Source organism: Eublepharis macularius, chromosome 2, assembly GCF_028583425.1.
Source record: "Eublepharis macularius isolate TG4126 chromosome 2, MPM_Emac_v1.0, whole genome shotgun sequence".
NCBI lineage: Eukaryota > Metazoa > Chordata > Lepidosauria > Squamata > Eublepharidae > Eublepharis > Eublepharis macularius.
The window spans coordinates 23051868-23068851 of NC_072791.1; the positions used below are offsets into that span (position 1 = coordinate 23051868).

General features: G+C 40.4%; 1 protein-coding gene across 6 annotated transcripts in view; it reads right to left on the reverse strand.

Annotated features, from left to right (window-relative positions):
* Positions 1-16984, reverse strand: part of PPP2R5C (protein phosphatase 2 regulatory subunit B'gamma) — an 87479-nt gene that overhangs the window by 57568 nt on the left and 12927 nt on the right. Inside the window, exon 1 of one of the 6 annotated variants that reach the window (XM_054970685.1) lies at positions 11435-11450. The exons of the other annotated variants lie outside the window; for them this stretch is intronic. The gene's annotated coding sequence lies outside the window, so the exon portion shown is untranslated. Of the gene's footprint in view, positions 1-11434; positions 11451-16984 lie in introns of those variants that run through there. 6 annotated transcript variants of the gene reach the window in all.

Below are 16984 nucleotides of genomic sequence, written 5' to 3' on the forward strand. Positions count from 1 at the left end.
ATTGGAGGCACCCTTTTGCTGTGGTTCTGGTCCTACCTGGAAGCCAGGTTCCAGAAGGTGGTACTGGGGTACTGCCTCTTTGGCCTGTGGGGTCCTGAAAGACTCCAGCTTGTCCCCTGTGCTCTTTAACTTCTACAAAAAACCGATGGGTGAAGTCACCTGGAAATGTGGGCTGTGTTATCAGCCATATGCAACTGACACTCAGCTCTTTCTCACACTTTCAGATAACCCTAGGGATAGTTTAGAAATCCTGAACCTGTGCCTACAGGGGTAATAAACTGAAGCTTAATTCTAAAAAACCCCCACAAGTGCTACTGGTGAGAAGATGGTATGATTCAGGATTTATTTACTTATTTATACCTCATCTTTCTCCCCAAGGGGCCCAAGGTGGCTTACATCATTCTCCTCTCTTCAATTGTATCCCAACAATCCAGTGAAGTAGGTTAGACTGAGAGGGTGTGACTTGCCCAAGGTACCCAGCAAGCTTCCCTAGCAGAATAAGGATTCCAACCTGGCTCTTTCAGATCCTATTCTGACACTAACCACTTCACGATGTTGTCTTTAGACATCTAGATTTAAGGTGTCAACTATGTTGGATGGGACTGCTCTCCCCTTGAAGGAATAAGTTTGTGGTCTGGGGGTGCTTTTGGACCCAGGTCTACAGCTGGATAAGCAGGTGGCAGCTATGGCCAGAGGTGCCTTTTACCAGCTTTGACTGGTTAGCCAGCTGCAGCCTTCACTGAACAGAAAAGATCTGGCCACTGTGGTGCATTCTCTAGTTACGTTTAATTAGATTACGGCAATGCACTCTACGTAGGGCTGCCCTTGAAAAGCATTCAGAAACTTCAGTTGGTGCAGAATGCTACAGCTAGACTGTTGACTGGAGTGGCTTATAGGGAGTGGATCACTCCACTGAAGTTTCAGTACCATCAACCATGCTATCTTTTTAGAGAGACCGTCTGGATTGGGGTGTGTGTGTGTGTGTGTGTGTGTGTGTGCGCGCGCGCGCCACACTTCAGTGGTTCTGCTCTTATGTGAATGGCCAGTTCCGAAAGGAAGTACTGAGGGACTGCTGCTCAGCCTGGTGGCATCTGTGCTGTGGGGCCTTCTAGGAGTTCATCTTGTCTGTTTTAACATCTACATGAAAACACTTGGAGAAACCATACGGAGATCTAGAATGAGATGCCACCCATAGGCAGATGACTCTCAGGTCTATCTCTATCAACCAAGTCAGGTGGGTCTGTAAAAGTCCTTAATGGGAACCTGAATAAGGTACTGGGGTGGAAGAGGGGCAATAAACAGAAGTTCAATCCTGACACTGCTGTGCAGAACAAAGCCGGTCAAAGACTAATGTGGCAATCTAGCCTGGAAGAAGTTGCACCCTCTCCAAAGGAGTTAGATTTGCCGTTTGGGATGTTCAGCTATATTCTAGCACACAGTTGTGGGCATGTAGCACCTCTGACCAGTTTCTGTGGATATGCCAGCTATGGCCATTCCTTGACAGAGTAATTCTGGCCATGGCGATCCATGCTCTGATCACATCCAGGTTAGATTACTGTAAGCACTCTGTATGGGCTGCCTTTGAAAACTGTCTGGAAACTTCAGTTGGTTAAAACATGGTGGCTCGGCCAGGCTATTGGTAGAGGCTGGGTATAGAGATTGTATTATATCCCTGTGCTCAAAGATATCCACTGGATGCCTGTTTCCAGGCACAGTTCAAAGTGCTGGTTCTTACCTTCAAGGTCATTATCGGCTTGGGGCTGGGTTATGTGAATAACCACCTCCCTCCATACTGTCTAGCTCAGTAGTTAACATGCAACTTCAAAGACCTGCTTGGTAGGCCCCTGCCTGCAGAGGTGAGGCAAATGGCAACAAGGAGACAAGACTATTTCAGTGGTTGCACTTCATCTTTGGAATGTCCCGACTCAGAGGCTTGTCTGGGACCTAGCATACTATTTTTAAGGCATCAAACATTTCTTTACAGTCTGCTTCAAGTCTGAGAAATGTTCTATAGATTTTTTTTTACACGGTTCAATATTTGCTTTATGCTGTTTTTATGCCCCTGGATTGTTTTCAATATCAATAATTTATACTGTTTTTATGGCATTTTCTTTGTTATTTATAGTCTGCCTCTCAACCCTGCGGCGCAGAGTGTTAAACTGCAGTACTGCAGCCCAAGCTCCGTTCACGACTCGAGTTCGATCCTGGCGGAAGCCGGGTTCAGAAAGCCTTCCATCCTTCTGAAGTCAGTAAGATGAGTACCCAGTTTCCTGGGGGTAAAGTGGCAACGGGGAAGGCAATGGCAAACCACCCCGTAAAAAGACTGCCAAGGAAACATCGTGATGCAACGTCCCCCATGAGCCAGTAATGATTTGGTGCTTGCACAGGGGACTACCTTTTTACCTACAGTCTGCCTTTCTCACGGAGACTCAAGGCAGATTACACAGTGTAAGTCAATATGATCAATAGGTGGTCATTTAATATGCAATGCAACAGAGTCTGCAAATTCAAAATCTGCAGAAATTTAAAAACAAATTGAAATTTGTGAAATTTGTAGTGTAATAATTCCATAAGCACACCGTGTCTGAAGTACTGAAAGGTTTATTTTAACAAAAGCAGGGCCTTCTCCGGCCTCTGCTTAGTAGAGAACAGCCAGCCAACAGCCAGAAGGGAAAGTGAATCCAAACTACAGCACCGCTTTTTGGCCCTAAGGGAGCAGGGGAAAATAACTAAACAGTTCAGTAAGAGAAAACAATTCAATAAGGGAACATCACCAAATTCACAACTTGCCATGATATAACATGAGTAAACAACAAGCAAAAAGGAAGTATGCCAAAAAGTGTCTCAGTACAATTATATTATCTGTACCACACTAAGAGTAAATCAATATATCTACAATGAATCTACAATATCTACAGCAAGTCCAATATATGAGGTGGTAGCTGACTTTAGAATTTGAAACTGATTGATAATTGACTCCTCATATGAATTCGCCTGACTAAATAGATATTGGTGGCCTGACGAAGGACCCTTTCTGAAACGAGCCGAAAGGAATGAGACCGGTGTAGCTCGTTGCCACCTGTTCTTGCAACCTTGGATGCCACCAACCAGCTATATTCTGGACCCATCTGGCACCGTTTACCTTCTGGCGTCATGAGCAAAGTTTGAGAGAATTCTACTGTATTGGGACTTAATTCTCTCTCCGTGCATGTATATTGGACTTGCTGTAGATATTGTAGATTCATTGTAGATATATTGATTTACTCTTAGTGTGGTACAGATAACATAATTGTACTGAGACACTTTTTGGCATACTTCCTTTTTCCTTGTTGTTTACTAGTGCTTTTGAGGAAGTATATTCTCCCCTTCCCCCTTGTTTATGATATAACATGAAACAATGCTGAAACAGAGTATATGGTGTATTAAACAGCACAGAAATTACCCAGTGTGAACATACAGCAACAGACAGTATACAGCAGTATAATCTATAGTCCCCGTCACTTTACCACTGCATCTCTTTGAATAATTTCCTTACAGTACAGCCATCCTATGTGTATTAAAAAGCTGTCTTTAATAATTTCTTTTGCACAGTCTGCAGAAAGCCAAGAGAGTGGGAACCCTCCTAATCTCATCAGGCAGGCCATTCCTTAAGGAGGAGCCACAACTGAGAATGTGTGTGTGTGTGTGTATGAGCAGTTGCTGATTTTGTCCATTTGCAAGGTGGCACCTGCAGAAGGCCCTGTTCGGATGAGCAAAGCTGCCATGGCAGAGCATAAGGAGAGAAGTTGCCTTGCAGATATGAGGAACCAGGTCATGAAGTACCTTAAACTGTGCCTGAAAATTGGTAGGAAGCCAGTGGAGTGACTACAAGATGACAGTAATGTGCCTGTTGATGTAAATTACTTCAAGCATATACATTTGTAAACATAGTAGTAATAACCTTCAAGGTCACTTCATATGTCCCATTCTGAAAAAAAGCAACACAGAAGACGCATGCTTTAAAATCCAGAGGAGTTAGCCGTGTTAGTCTGTAGCTGCAAAATAGCAGAGTCCAGTAGCACCTTTAAGACTAACCAACTTTATTGCAGCATAAGCTTTTGAGAAACACAGCTCAGAGCTGTGATCCTTGAAAGTTTATGCTACAATAAAGTTGATTAGTCTTAAAGGTGCTACTGGACTCTCTGCTATTATGCTTTAAAATGTGAAGTATGAATGCAATCAAATACATCTGCACTGTATCACACAGGTACGCTTCAGACAGAATTACGATCGACTGCTGTTCCTTGCTGGGAAACCAGGGCTTGCCTCAGAGTCATGTATGAAACAGCCTTCAGCACCATTCTAGTAGAATATAACAAATGTCCACCCGCAAAGTCAGAACACCAAGGCACTGGAAAGGTTCCAGTAACGGCAGAATGAAAGGAGATTCAAATGTCAAGGAAAGACAACCTGATTAATTTCTTTTGTAATTCTGGAGATGTCACTTGCATTTCATCAGTCCTATATGCCATTCAGCTTTTTGCTACCTGTTTAACCTGTGCTTAAATAGCATCAGAAGCTGATGTCGCTGGCACTCCATCTCTTACAAAAGATTTTCCCCTTTGCCAAGTATTTCAGCATTCAATAAATTTACATTTTCCTTCTGTTCCTGGATGTGAACCAGATTTTTTTAAATCTTTGCCCCAAATTGTGTAATGAACACACCCCTTTCCCAACAGTGATTTAGCTAGAACACTCATGAAAATCTGGAGAAAACAGAGTAATGTGTCAGTTCCTAAAGCTTACTGACAACAGGGGTGCCAATCAGAGATTTTAGTGCAAGCAAAAAAAATGCCAACAGACTACAGAAAATTAGTTTTATTGGAATGTCAGTGTATGAAATCTGGATAAGATCTGTTCAGTGTGCAGCAGATACAGTTTTTACTTTCAAGCTTGTACTAAACCAAACACTGACTCAACTCTGATGCTTGCCTACAGTGACGGCTTGAACAAACATGAAATAAAATGCAAACAACTCAAAGATGAAATCTACAATTTACTCAAACATTAAGAAAGTTAAATGCTTGTGTTAGCACTATTGGCACATTAGTCCGCTGCAACACCACCATAATGTTGCCACAATGTGGCAACCCACATTTTGAAATGCTAAGATTGTATAGATCAGTTACAACCACCACTCTTTGTCCTGGGGGTGGGGGGAAATCTCAGATCAATGACAAAACTACAAATGAGAAGTGAGCTTAATGACCTAATAAAACAATTTGAAAAAATGTAGTTGTTACCCCAACTGCAATTTTTTCCTTGTAGGAATCTAAATTATACCTAGAGAGTGCAGAAAAGTACAACTAGAAGTGATAGAAGCTGAGCCTTTTCCCTACAAAGGAAGATTAAAGCATTTCGGCCTCCGGGGAAAAATATTGGGAAGGGAATCACACACGATAAAGATCCACCAAACATGGAGCATGAAAAATTATGAACCAGTCGCTGTTCAAAGTCCCCAAGTTCTATTACTCTGCTAGAACTTGGACCATTCAAAGAAGCTGACAGGTGGCTTAAGGCTGGCAAAAGAATATTACTTCATACAGTACATACCTATGGGATACATCATTACAATACTTTAACTAAGTTTTCTAAAACAATCAGTAAAATTTATGTGACCCAAGTCGCCGAAAGACCTATTAGCAACAACAGGTATATCCCAGGCCTATCCTTGGGAGCAGTAGAGATCTGATAACCAAGACTGGGTAAGCATCAGTGGATAGCTTGCTCTCTACCACTCAACCTGTGTGCTTCTCAGCACATCTGGCTGGCCCCGGTGGTAGTCAAGAATATGGACTGAAACGAATACTTTGTATCAGACAGGTAGCAATGCTTTTCCATTATCCTACCTACAACAAACACACACAGAAACAATAAAAGGAGCTACCTCTAGTCACTGCAGCTCTAACCATGCAACACATATGATCCAACCATCTCAGATCCATTAGCCGCTTCCTCTTAGCAGTGCCCTCCTTCAAATCCATCCGATCAGTTACTGCTCAAGCCAAGTACTTCTTGTTAGAATGGCCTCCCAGAGGAATTGAAGGGGGTGCCCTTGACTGGTTTTGCAAAAATTGCAAGGCAATGTTATGTAAGTGGGCCTTTGAATGGAACTAACATCTTGTGGTGAGTGTTCGGGGTGATCTGAAGTGTTCTTGTTTTAACGTTTTGTTCCAAGCCACCGTGAGTCACCATTGGTGAGGAGGAAGACAGGGTAGAAATATTTTAATAAAATAAACCACACAACCATGAGACTGACCACAACTGCCAATGTAATTTGGTTAAACTACAATAATATCTCAGAAATTAACTACACCAACATGCATTATTTACATAGCAAGATCTTTGATGACAAATACATCTCTTATCTACACTAATTATAATTAAGAAAGAGAGCGTCCTTGCTTTCCCGTGGAAGAAAATCCCATTACTGTGGCCATGATATAACAGAGCATCCCTTCCCTAACTTCTTCATGGCTCTAACTAACAGCAGAGTACCCATTCAACAAAGCTTCTGCTAAGTTGTATGCAGTAATGGGAGTTTCTAGATAGACAGCATAGGGTGCAAATGTGCATGTTCTCATGCACTGCGTGAGATGCAAGAAGATAATATATGTATTTATTTATGTCATTTATAGTCCCCCTTTCTCAGTGAGATTCAAGATGGATTATATAGCTTGAGATTAGTACAATCAATATCGAGGACATTTCCATACAGTGCCAAGGATATTTCCACAACAATGTCATAGGATTTTACAAAGACGCAGCATTAGCAAGGATCCAATACAGAGTTGAAGAATTGCTGAAACAGAACATAATTCTAGGATTGACAGAGATGACATGAAGCACAGGTAGTATAGGAGAACATATTCAAGCAACAGATAATATACAAGGAAACATAGCGGTCAAGTCTATGGTCCCTAACTCATTAGTGAAGCATTTGAGATCCCCTTCCTACAATAGATCCAGAGGAGTTAGCCGTGTTAGTCTGTAGTAGCAAAATCAAAAAGAGGCCAGTAGCACCTTTAAGACTAACCAATTTTATTGTAGCATAAGCTTTCGAGAATCAAGTTCTCTTCGTCAGATGCATGGTACAGAAACTGGTCAAATATAGAAGAGGAGGGGGGAGGAGGGGAGGAGAGAGAAGATGCAGTTGGGGGGGAGAGGGAGGATGCAACCAAAACATTCCTTTGCTAGTATTGCTAGAATTCCTTTGCTAGAATGTTTTGGTTGCATCCTCCCTCTCTCCCCCTAACTGCATCTTCTCTCTCCTCCCCTCCTCCTCTTCTATATTTGACCAGTTTCTGTACCATGCATCTGATGAAGAGAACGTGATTCTCGAAAGCTTATGCTACAATAAAATTGGTTAGTCTTAAAGGTGCTACTGGACTCTTTTTTATTTTACGTTCCTTCAATACTTCCCTCCTATCTGAATAAAAAGCCTTTTTGAATAATTTGGTTTTGCATCTTTTGAGGAAAGCCAGGAGAGTGGGCGCTCTGCTGAGCTCCTCAGGCAGGCCGTTCCACAGGGTAGGGGCCACCACAGAGAAAGGCTGTGTGCGGGCTGCTGTTGATTTTGCCCATGTGCAGGCTGGCACTTGCAAGAGACCCTGTTCAGATGAGTGAAGCTGCCGTGGAGGGACATAAGGAGTGAGGCGATCTTGTAGATATTTCCTTTATCTTTTCTGAAATGCTAACATGTACTGCTGGAGTTATGGGAAGGTTAGAAGGTGGCATGCTCCGATGCTGGTATCCTTCCTCCATGGCTTCTGTTCCAAGAGGGAGAAATAAACAGATATCCCTCCAAGCGCATTAATGGCTCATGCCCAACAAATGTGTTAATATTTAAGGTGCCATAGGACTCTATTCGGCAACAAGAGTTTAATATGCTTAACCTTTTAGAATTTTTTTCCATGTGTATCCACATTCAGAGTGCACAGTCATCAAAATTTCTCTGAAAAGGAACTTTCACAAAGAGCTTTTTATGTTACAGAAGTCTTTGGAAAGATTTCCCAAGCATCTATATCTTCAATTATATGTATTTTATTTGAGGGCTTTTAATCCACTTTTCTCTGCTCAATGCAGACTCACAGCAGCTTCCAATGTTTAAAAATAAATAAACCCCCCGTCAAATTTCACTATCGCTTGTCCTCAGAGTCATTCTCAAGGCAGGCAGAGGGACTAAGTAAATGACAACAACTCTGCACTTAACAAAAAAATCTCTCCTCCAAGCAGGCAGTCACCCACATCTTTCTCTCCTAGAAGGAAGCTTACTTCTTGGTTCCAGGAACTGGACGGGAAAGGCAGAACAATTTTACAAACATAATTCTACAATTAAAAATGGAATACTGTTCCTAATGGCCTTCTCAAAAAGGTCCAGCAATTTCTTAAGATGAATGTTATTGAGAAGATTTCTACATTTCTGTCCTATGTGCTTATCAAACTCATGAAGCAGACCTGCCAGTATCAGTAAAATAACCTGTACATTTAATACTTTCAGTTCATATCTCATACAGAAGTCTGACTATCTTGCACAACTGCATTTGGGGTGCATTCACTACTCCAAGCCAGATTCCAATGTTTCTTGGAAGTAGTAAAACACCACCTCCCCCGCAACAGTTTGTGGTATCACAGAAAAAAACATTTCAAACACCTAGTGCCTGTTTCAAACATCTTATTAACGTTTTTGTATTTTTGTATGCAAATCATATATCTTTCTGTACAGAGATAAATGTTCTCCAGTGAAGACAATTATTTATGTTAACTTACAGACAACTATAAACTGTACTCCAATGCTCCCCTGGATCAATTTTCCTTTACCAAAACTATGAAAGACTTTATATATACCCTACTGGCTGGGGTTAAAAGCGATCCCAAGTCAAAATCAGTAGTTTTGAGGGGTTGCTTTATATCCCAGTTTCTTTTCTTTTAACAGAAGGAAAACCATAAACGTTAAGTGACACTGTTTATTAATGTGTCTTAGTCACTGAGCCACTTGTCAATGCCTTCTGCCAAAATAGTGCCACCAGAACAGACTTTTTATCCCAGAACGTTTTAGCAAGTTCAGAAACTATTACTGTCCCTGACGTGCAAGCAATTCTAGTTGAGACCTCAGAAGTCCAAGAGGCAGCAGAATATGATTTTCATGCATGCGAATTTGAAAGATGTTCAAAGGCCCATGCAGTTCTTCTAACCTTGCAGCTGTTCTTAGTGCAGGATCTGGACGGTCTTGGTCACAAGTACCTTTTAATTTTTAACTGCTATAGAAAGCTTAGAGCCAAAAAAAAGTTTATTGAAATTTTTTTGGGGGGGAGGGAGTGTTTTATTAAAACCACTCCACTTATTTAAGGATGTTGAATCACAGAAGCGATAACTAATTTGGAAGTATGGTTAACGATATTCAAAAAGCTAGTGAGACAAATGGCAAAATAATAGGACTGTGTACAGATGTTTGGCCTAGCCACAGGAAAGCTCTTGCATAATGAGCTGTTTATGGGAAGTGAAATTAAGCGTGCTAGTAAAGATTTTCAATTATGTCAATTAAAGGAAACAACAAATTATTATATTAATGCTTCTAGCTAATGGAGACTAAATGAGGATGGAGTTCAGAAGAGGTCAAACAGCAGAAATGTAGGTTTGAGTAATACATCAGGCAAGCACAGGGTTGGATCCAGTCTCTGTAGAAAAAAAGGGAGGAACGGTCTCTTGTCCACCCAAATCATGGGACTTGTAAGTGCAAAAGCCATGTTGGAGGGAGGATAACGAGGAGGATAATTTGACAAAATCAGTGAGGAAAAAATTGCTGCATCCAATTCACAGTTTAAATGTGTGACCTCATTTTCAAGAATTTCCTAGGTTTATCAGGAAATAGGGCTGGTGGGAAACTGTTTCCATTGGTTCAGAGGGACTGTTCCATAGCTAAAGCAATTTATGAATTACTGCTAAATTATCTCTCTTGTTTTGCATACTATATAAAACTAAAGAACACACAGGGGAAGGGAATTTCTTATCAAGACCTTATCCTCCCTTTGGTTATACTTGTATACAAATACACTCTCGTGCTTACTCTGTGGTGGTGATGGCAGCAAGGTAAGCTTCGTTCTCTGCCACCACTGTATCTACACAATGCCATCAGCTGCAGCCTTTCCACGTTGTGAAAGGGTTCTCATTCCAAGGCGTATTGAGTGAGGCCTGAAAAATAAGGCCACTAATCACTTGCCCATGAGACTGAACGGAAACAGGAAGGAAAAATCCTATCTGAACAGAAGGAAAGGAGCTCCTGTATGCCAGTTTGTGGAGGATTATCACAGGATTGTGTGCACCTTGCAGAAACTGGGTAAGCCTACTCCAGTCCATGCCAAAAAGCCAAAACAAGAGCACTCCACATCTATAGCATGCAGCCATAACAATCAGGGCACACACACACTAATTGCCGCTATTGCTCTTTTCATCTCGGTCTTTAAAAAGGAAAAAATACAGCTCAGAATACTATACAACTACATTTACATTTTCTGCTGGGTTTTTTTTTTTTGCCTAAGTCTTATCAACAGAACTGTAACTGTTAATAAGCTTGTTGAAAACAGTCAGTGGTTCAGTTCAAACAGCACATGAAACCACAGTTTGATGTTGGTTTATTAACCACAGTTAAAACTAAACCAACCATGGTTAATAAATCAACTTCAGGTTGTAGTCTGAATGATCCTAACCAACCACAGAGGGAGTGACTTGCCTCCAGATAATTGCACTAACTACAGTTACTTTAAAGAAATTATGCTTTTATGTGATGTCTGAACTGAACCAGTAAGTTTACAGTGGGTAACTATCTCTGACGTTCAAACATTGCCAGTTTGTTTGAAAGGAGGAAGAACTGCCAAAGTAACTGCAGAATCATGAAATCAATGCAATATACAACTCACTAGATTTAAGAATCAAATCAGCTACTCACAGAGTTCATTATTGTCCTGCCAAATAACTTTTAAAGATTTTTCCAAAGACTTAAATTCCACGGAATGTGGTTCCAATTTCAGCTATATCACCAGATAACAGCAATGAACCGTTATTAGAAGTGAGGGATTTCTGCCTCATGCATTCTACTACCTTTAGCAGTATATATTGTCCTGGAAGCACAAATCAATTTTATTATCACTTACTTATCTTCCAAGATAGTTTCACAAAAGCTGATGATGGGCATGCTCTACAGGCTCTCCAACAAAAAGGTGCTAAGCAGACTCTTTCAGTTGCATGTCACATCATGCAGCTATTCTAGTCGAACACACCAAAGAACGTCACTCAGCACACTCCCATGGTTAGCCTATACTTGCAAAGGCTAGAATAAAAAGATCAGGTCAACAGAAGCTCACAGGCACAACTAGCAACTTGTTCATGGATGCCCTACCTTGATATAGACCTCTATGAAGGGTGTATCCATTTTCCAAGGTCTGAATTAAAGAGCGCAAGATAAAATTCTATCAATTGTGAACACCACTTCTAAAAAATTTCCTTAAATATCAGATTTGGTAAGCAATTTAAGACAGAGAATGTGAGTCACACTGCTTTTATTTTAGCTGAGAAAAAAAATGTTAAGTAGTAGCAATTTTAATTTTAATCCAAAAAACAGGACCGGCATTGCACTTATAACCGCAGCAAGAACCTGGGAAAGGTATATCTTCTTTAATCTTTGATTACCACAACCGTTTTACTATATCATCTCCAGAAGATTACATATAGCTAAGTTTTAGTTTATTTTGCACTGTGACTGTCTAAAAGGCAGAAGATATATGATGATCAGCTTCAATGGCTACCCTAATGTTTGTAGCCGAGAAGAAAGCGAGTTGGAATCGGCTCTTAGCGTTGAGTTGGTCCCAGCATAGCATGTCACTGACTCATCATATGGTCTTGTCAAGTTACACCTGCTGCCTCGGTCTCCCCACACGTAAAACAGGAATGGTGGTGCTCCAACTCAAATTTTGATTACTTCAACACTTATTTCTGTTACCCTTCCCAAAGAAATTCTACAAGCTATTCTAGTGATTACTGTAAAAGTCAATGTCCAACACAACGTTTTAACAAGCCCCATACAGTTTTCCCTTCTAGTAGCAAACATGACAGTTGAAGCGAGGGGGCATATCAAGATGGCAGCATAATGGACAGACAAATTCATGGCCTCTGCATCATCACAGAACTTCCCAAGTATGCAAAAAACTGTTAGTTAGCGAGTTTAAAAGAACATACAAACAGCCCGATGTTCCATATGGAGACCAAATTCCTACTAGAGGGCATACACAGAAGGATTGTGATAGTAGTGGTTATCACAAGTTGATCAAGCAGCTTACAAATGCCCAGATTTCTCATTTCATATTCTGGATGTTAAGGAAATCATCTGGGGCAGCTAATCAATTAAGCGTTTAAATGGAATTAATTATAAATCACTTTGAGGATGCGTATCCCTTCATCTAATTGTAACATGTGTGGTCCTTAGGAGAGCAAAGCTGAACAATGGGACCAGGTATATTCAAGGGATTCCCCCAGGAATGCAGAAAAATATGACACTGTATTAATGAAGAGGCCTTAAAAACTGGCCTGGTGAGGACTGACTGAGCATCAGTTAAAGGGAGAAAAGGAGAGAGGAGGAATCTGCTTACTGAAACTTAAGAATCTCTCTATACAAGCTGAAATACATAAGGATGCTCAAGTGAAGGGAGACGCAATATTAGCCTGGAAGCTTGAGTTTTAAAAGACATCAGAAGGCTGTTAATTTCCCTTCTCTACGGAGCCAGCAAAGATCACTCCTCAAGGGGTTTGTTTACGCTCAAGGGGTTTGTTTAGTTCCTCTTCGCCTCCCAGAAGGGGAGGTGAAACTGACAAAGCCTTCTGGGAGGCTAAGAGGAAATAAACAAACCCCCTGAGAAGATCTTTGCTGGCTCTGTAGAGAGGGGAAATTGACAGCGCCTTTTGATCTGTCTTTTAATACTTGGCTTCCTGGCTAGCATTGCATCTCCCTTCACTTGAGCAACCTGGTGTAATTTGCCTCAAGTAGAGATACACTTAGAGAGCTTATACAACCCTGGAGATTTAGGGCTAGAGTGAGGATTCCCACACTGTCTCCCCTTCCACACACCCACAGTTGTGCTCTACACTTCACGGCTGAGTAGCTAGCTAAAATGAAAACAGCAACAGGGGCCTGCTTATAGTGTTGGAGTTTCTACATATTTGGAGAACTTTCTAGGTATAAAGCAAAAGCCTAGTTTGCAAATTTTCAAAAAGCAACTCTCTGAATATGGCTTGGCAAAAATTGAGCATGCTCACTGCCCTTGCAATTTTGAGAGCAGCCAAGAATTTGGGGTCAAATGGAGAAAGATTTACTAACAGTTTCTCTCCCAGGGACACACACCAGTAATTCTTCATGAACTCCTAGCTCAATGTATTGCAGATCAGGCACACATTCATGTCATAAGGGAACACTTCTGTTTTGTAAAAGAGAACAATTTGTTACTTTAAGTCTGACCCTACTGGGTAGTCCTATGTTAATATGCCAAGCTTAGAATTGCTTATGCTCTGTTTCAGCATTTCTTCAACACTGTATTGGATGTCTGCTGGTTTTAAATCTTTGCAAATTTGCATTTATATACCCTATTATATTGTTTACTGAAATGTCCCTGAAACTGACTGAACTAACTCACACTGTGTAATCCGCCTTGAGTCTCAATGAGAAAGGCAAACTATAAATAACGTAAATAAATCTGCACAAGCCTTATAACAGAGATCACACAAAGTAGCAAGTATTGGTATAGGACAGGGATGAGGAAAAATCTAGCTCACAGTGTAGGTTTTAGACTAAAGCACAATCCTATAAGGTTAAAGCCAAGGCAAAAGTCAAAATGATACAAACTTTAGCTCATGCAGATTTAATCCCGCAATTTCAGTATGAGGCAATCAACTAAAAACAAAACCTAATATTCATTATTCAAAATTCTCTGCCGTGTTTGAAAACTTTGGTATCTGTCCCCAACTTAAATACATTCGTAAAACTGGCCTTCACCACAAGTCACTTTCCACCACTTTTGCCCTCAGCCCCAATATGGCTGAATTCACATGCACATTGTAAAGTGCAGGAAGATTCGACCGCGCCTATAAACCAACCCTTCTGCATGACCAGTGAGAAACCCCAATACAAGAGCATTTAAAATAGCCTCTCTTTTTAAAAAACACATCAACAACTGGAGGAATACTGAAAAACGGAGGAAGACTGAAAAATGTTAAGTGGTCTGTATGAATTTTGCAAACCAGGAATAAAGGTACACAATTTTAATAATTTCAAAAATACGTGTATCCCAATTTGATTTTTTCTGGATTGGAGCAAATTAAAATTTTACACAGTTCCAAGAAAGAATATATGCTTGTAGGATATAGTGGACATTTCAGAAACCTAGTGGGATGAGGAAAATCAGTAAGACAGGCTGTCCCTGGATATTAACTACATAGGAAAGATAGAAAACGGCATATTAGGGATGGAGTGGCTCTGTCTGGCAAAGACAGCATGAAGCCTGATACACTAGGAAACATAAATAGACTCTACCTACAAAGTTGCTATGAGTGGAATTGCCAGGACTGAAGAATAATACTGGGGACATAACATCATACACATGATCAAAACTCTAAGGGTGATTGATCTTGAAATCAAGAAGGAAACAAGCAGGCAACTAGGAGAAGAACGTTGTGAAATACTGGACAACTTAAATTATCCTCAAATTTACTGGGTTAATGTGCCATGGAAAGAGAGAGAACATTTAGAGGTATGATAAATCCTTGTGCCCTACAACAGTTGATCACAGAGCAGCTGTACCAACTGGGACTAGAGACCACAGGGCTATTGAGTTCAGCATTTATGTGAATGGAAAGTTACCAAAAACGTCCACACATGACATTTGAAGAAGACATTTGTCAAAAATGAGATTAGTCAAACGGATGGGAAAGAAGATAAAAATCTCTTCAGGATGCTTACAAGTTATTTAAATCCAAATTAACAGATGCCCAAAGAGAATTAAAATTGCAGATTAGGAAAGGCACCACCAAGTCTAAGAGGATGCCTGTATCATCAACGAGCAAAATCAATGGAGTCATAAAAGGCAAGATTGTTACCTTTACAAGTAAGAAGTCTTGTCCACTTGAAGTGAACAAGGAGCAGTATAATCTCTGCCAAATTAAATGTTGTTTGATATGGTATAGAAATGAGAATGGTGAGCATATTGCTAAAAATATTAAAACAAGCAGTAAGAATTTCTTTAAATATATCAGAAACAGGAAACTGACCAAAAAGCCCATGGACACCTGTGGTGACAAAATTGTGAAAGGATTACTAAAGGACAATATGGAGATTATAGAGAAACGAATGAATTCTTTGTGTTTGGTTGCACTGTGGAAAATGTGCAACGGCTACCCATGGCAAAGCTGCAGTTTTCAGGTAAGATCTCAAAAGAACCAAGTCAACTAGAGATGACAACAGATGACGTTCTAGGATTAATCAATACATTAAAAATTAACCAGGACAGGCACAGACCCAAGGATTCGTAAGGAACTTGAATGAGAATGTGCTTATATCCAATCAAAAATATTCAAACTGTCACTCCAATACAGAGAACTAGAAAGAAATGATGCAAATTTTTAAAAAGGGATCCAAAAGAATCCAAGTAAATTACAGGCCAGTTACCTTATCATAGAATTGTTAAGCATTTAGAGGGCAAAGCCCAATGGAGGAAGAATCAGCATGGCTTCTGTAAAGGGAAGTCTCATCTCACCAACTTTTGTAGTTCAAGAAGGTTTTAACGAATGTGTGGATAAGGGTGATCCGGCAGACAGTATGTACAGAGACTTTAAAAAGCAGAGGCAGTCCTTCATCAAAGGTATCTCATGGATTAGAAACTGATTAAACAACTGAAAGCAGATACTAGGATTAAATGCACAATTCTTGCAGTGAAGGAAAGTAACTAGAAGGATTCTACAGGGATCAGTATTGGGACAAGTGCTATTTAATTTGTTCATAACTTATCTAGAATTAGGGGAAAGAAACAACATGGCCAATACCACTGTATTCAGGATGCTGCAAACCAAAGCAGATTGCAAGTGGGCAATAAGGTAGCAAATTAAGTTTGATGCAAATATAGAAGTGAAGTACATTACAGCAAAAAATACACTGAATTGATGCCTGAATCTGTAGCGACTAACAAGGATAGTGTTTTTGGTGTTGCGGTAGGTAGCTCAATGAAAATGTCAACTAGGTGCAATAGTGACAAAAAAGGCTATTTCTATGTTAGGGATTATTAGGAAAAGGGCCGCAAACAAAATGGCCTGCATCGTATGATACATCTGGTATATGGTTCTGGTTACTGTAAGTGTAATGTAGAACTGGAAAAGATGTAGAAAAGGGCAAATTAAGCAATCAATGGATAATGGTACCTTCCTTTCGAGCCTATCATACCCATAAAGCTCTTAATAAACATGAATATATTAATTTTAATTTGCAACTAATGCTCCAACAAATTTAATAACTATTTTGCAAATCCTAAACAGTACCATTAAACTGTGCACAAAAGGCCTGCTCCCCAAGACAAGAAAAACCCTAGGCCACAATCACGTGAATACATGCCACGAGCTCAGCTGGAGCATTTGCACTGCAGAATAGGAGCTGGCTTGTGGTCATAGCTTTGTCTTTCATAGCTGAGAGTAAGACCTGATGATGTGACCAATTTCCTGGAGAGTAGCTGGCTTTGTTATGGCCCTCAATCTCCTTCTAAAGTTGTCTTGAGCCTACCACTAAAGAAAACTCGTATTAGTCTTGATTCAGCACAAGATTATTTCTACAAGCGTGATGCTTGTTAAATAGAACCCCCACCCAAATTCTCAGTTAATACCTGTCCCGTTATGATAGAAAAATGTAACTAAAAGCATC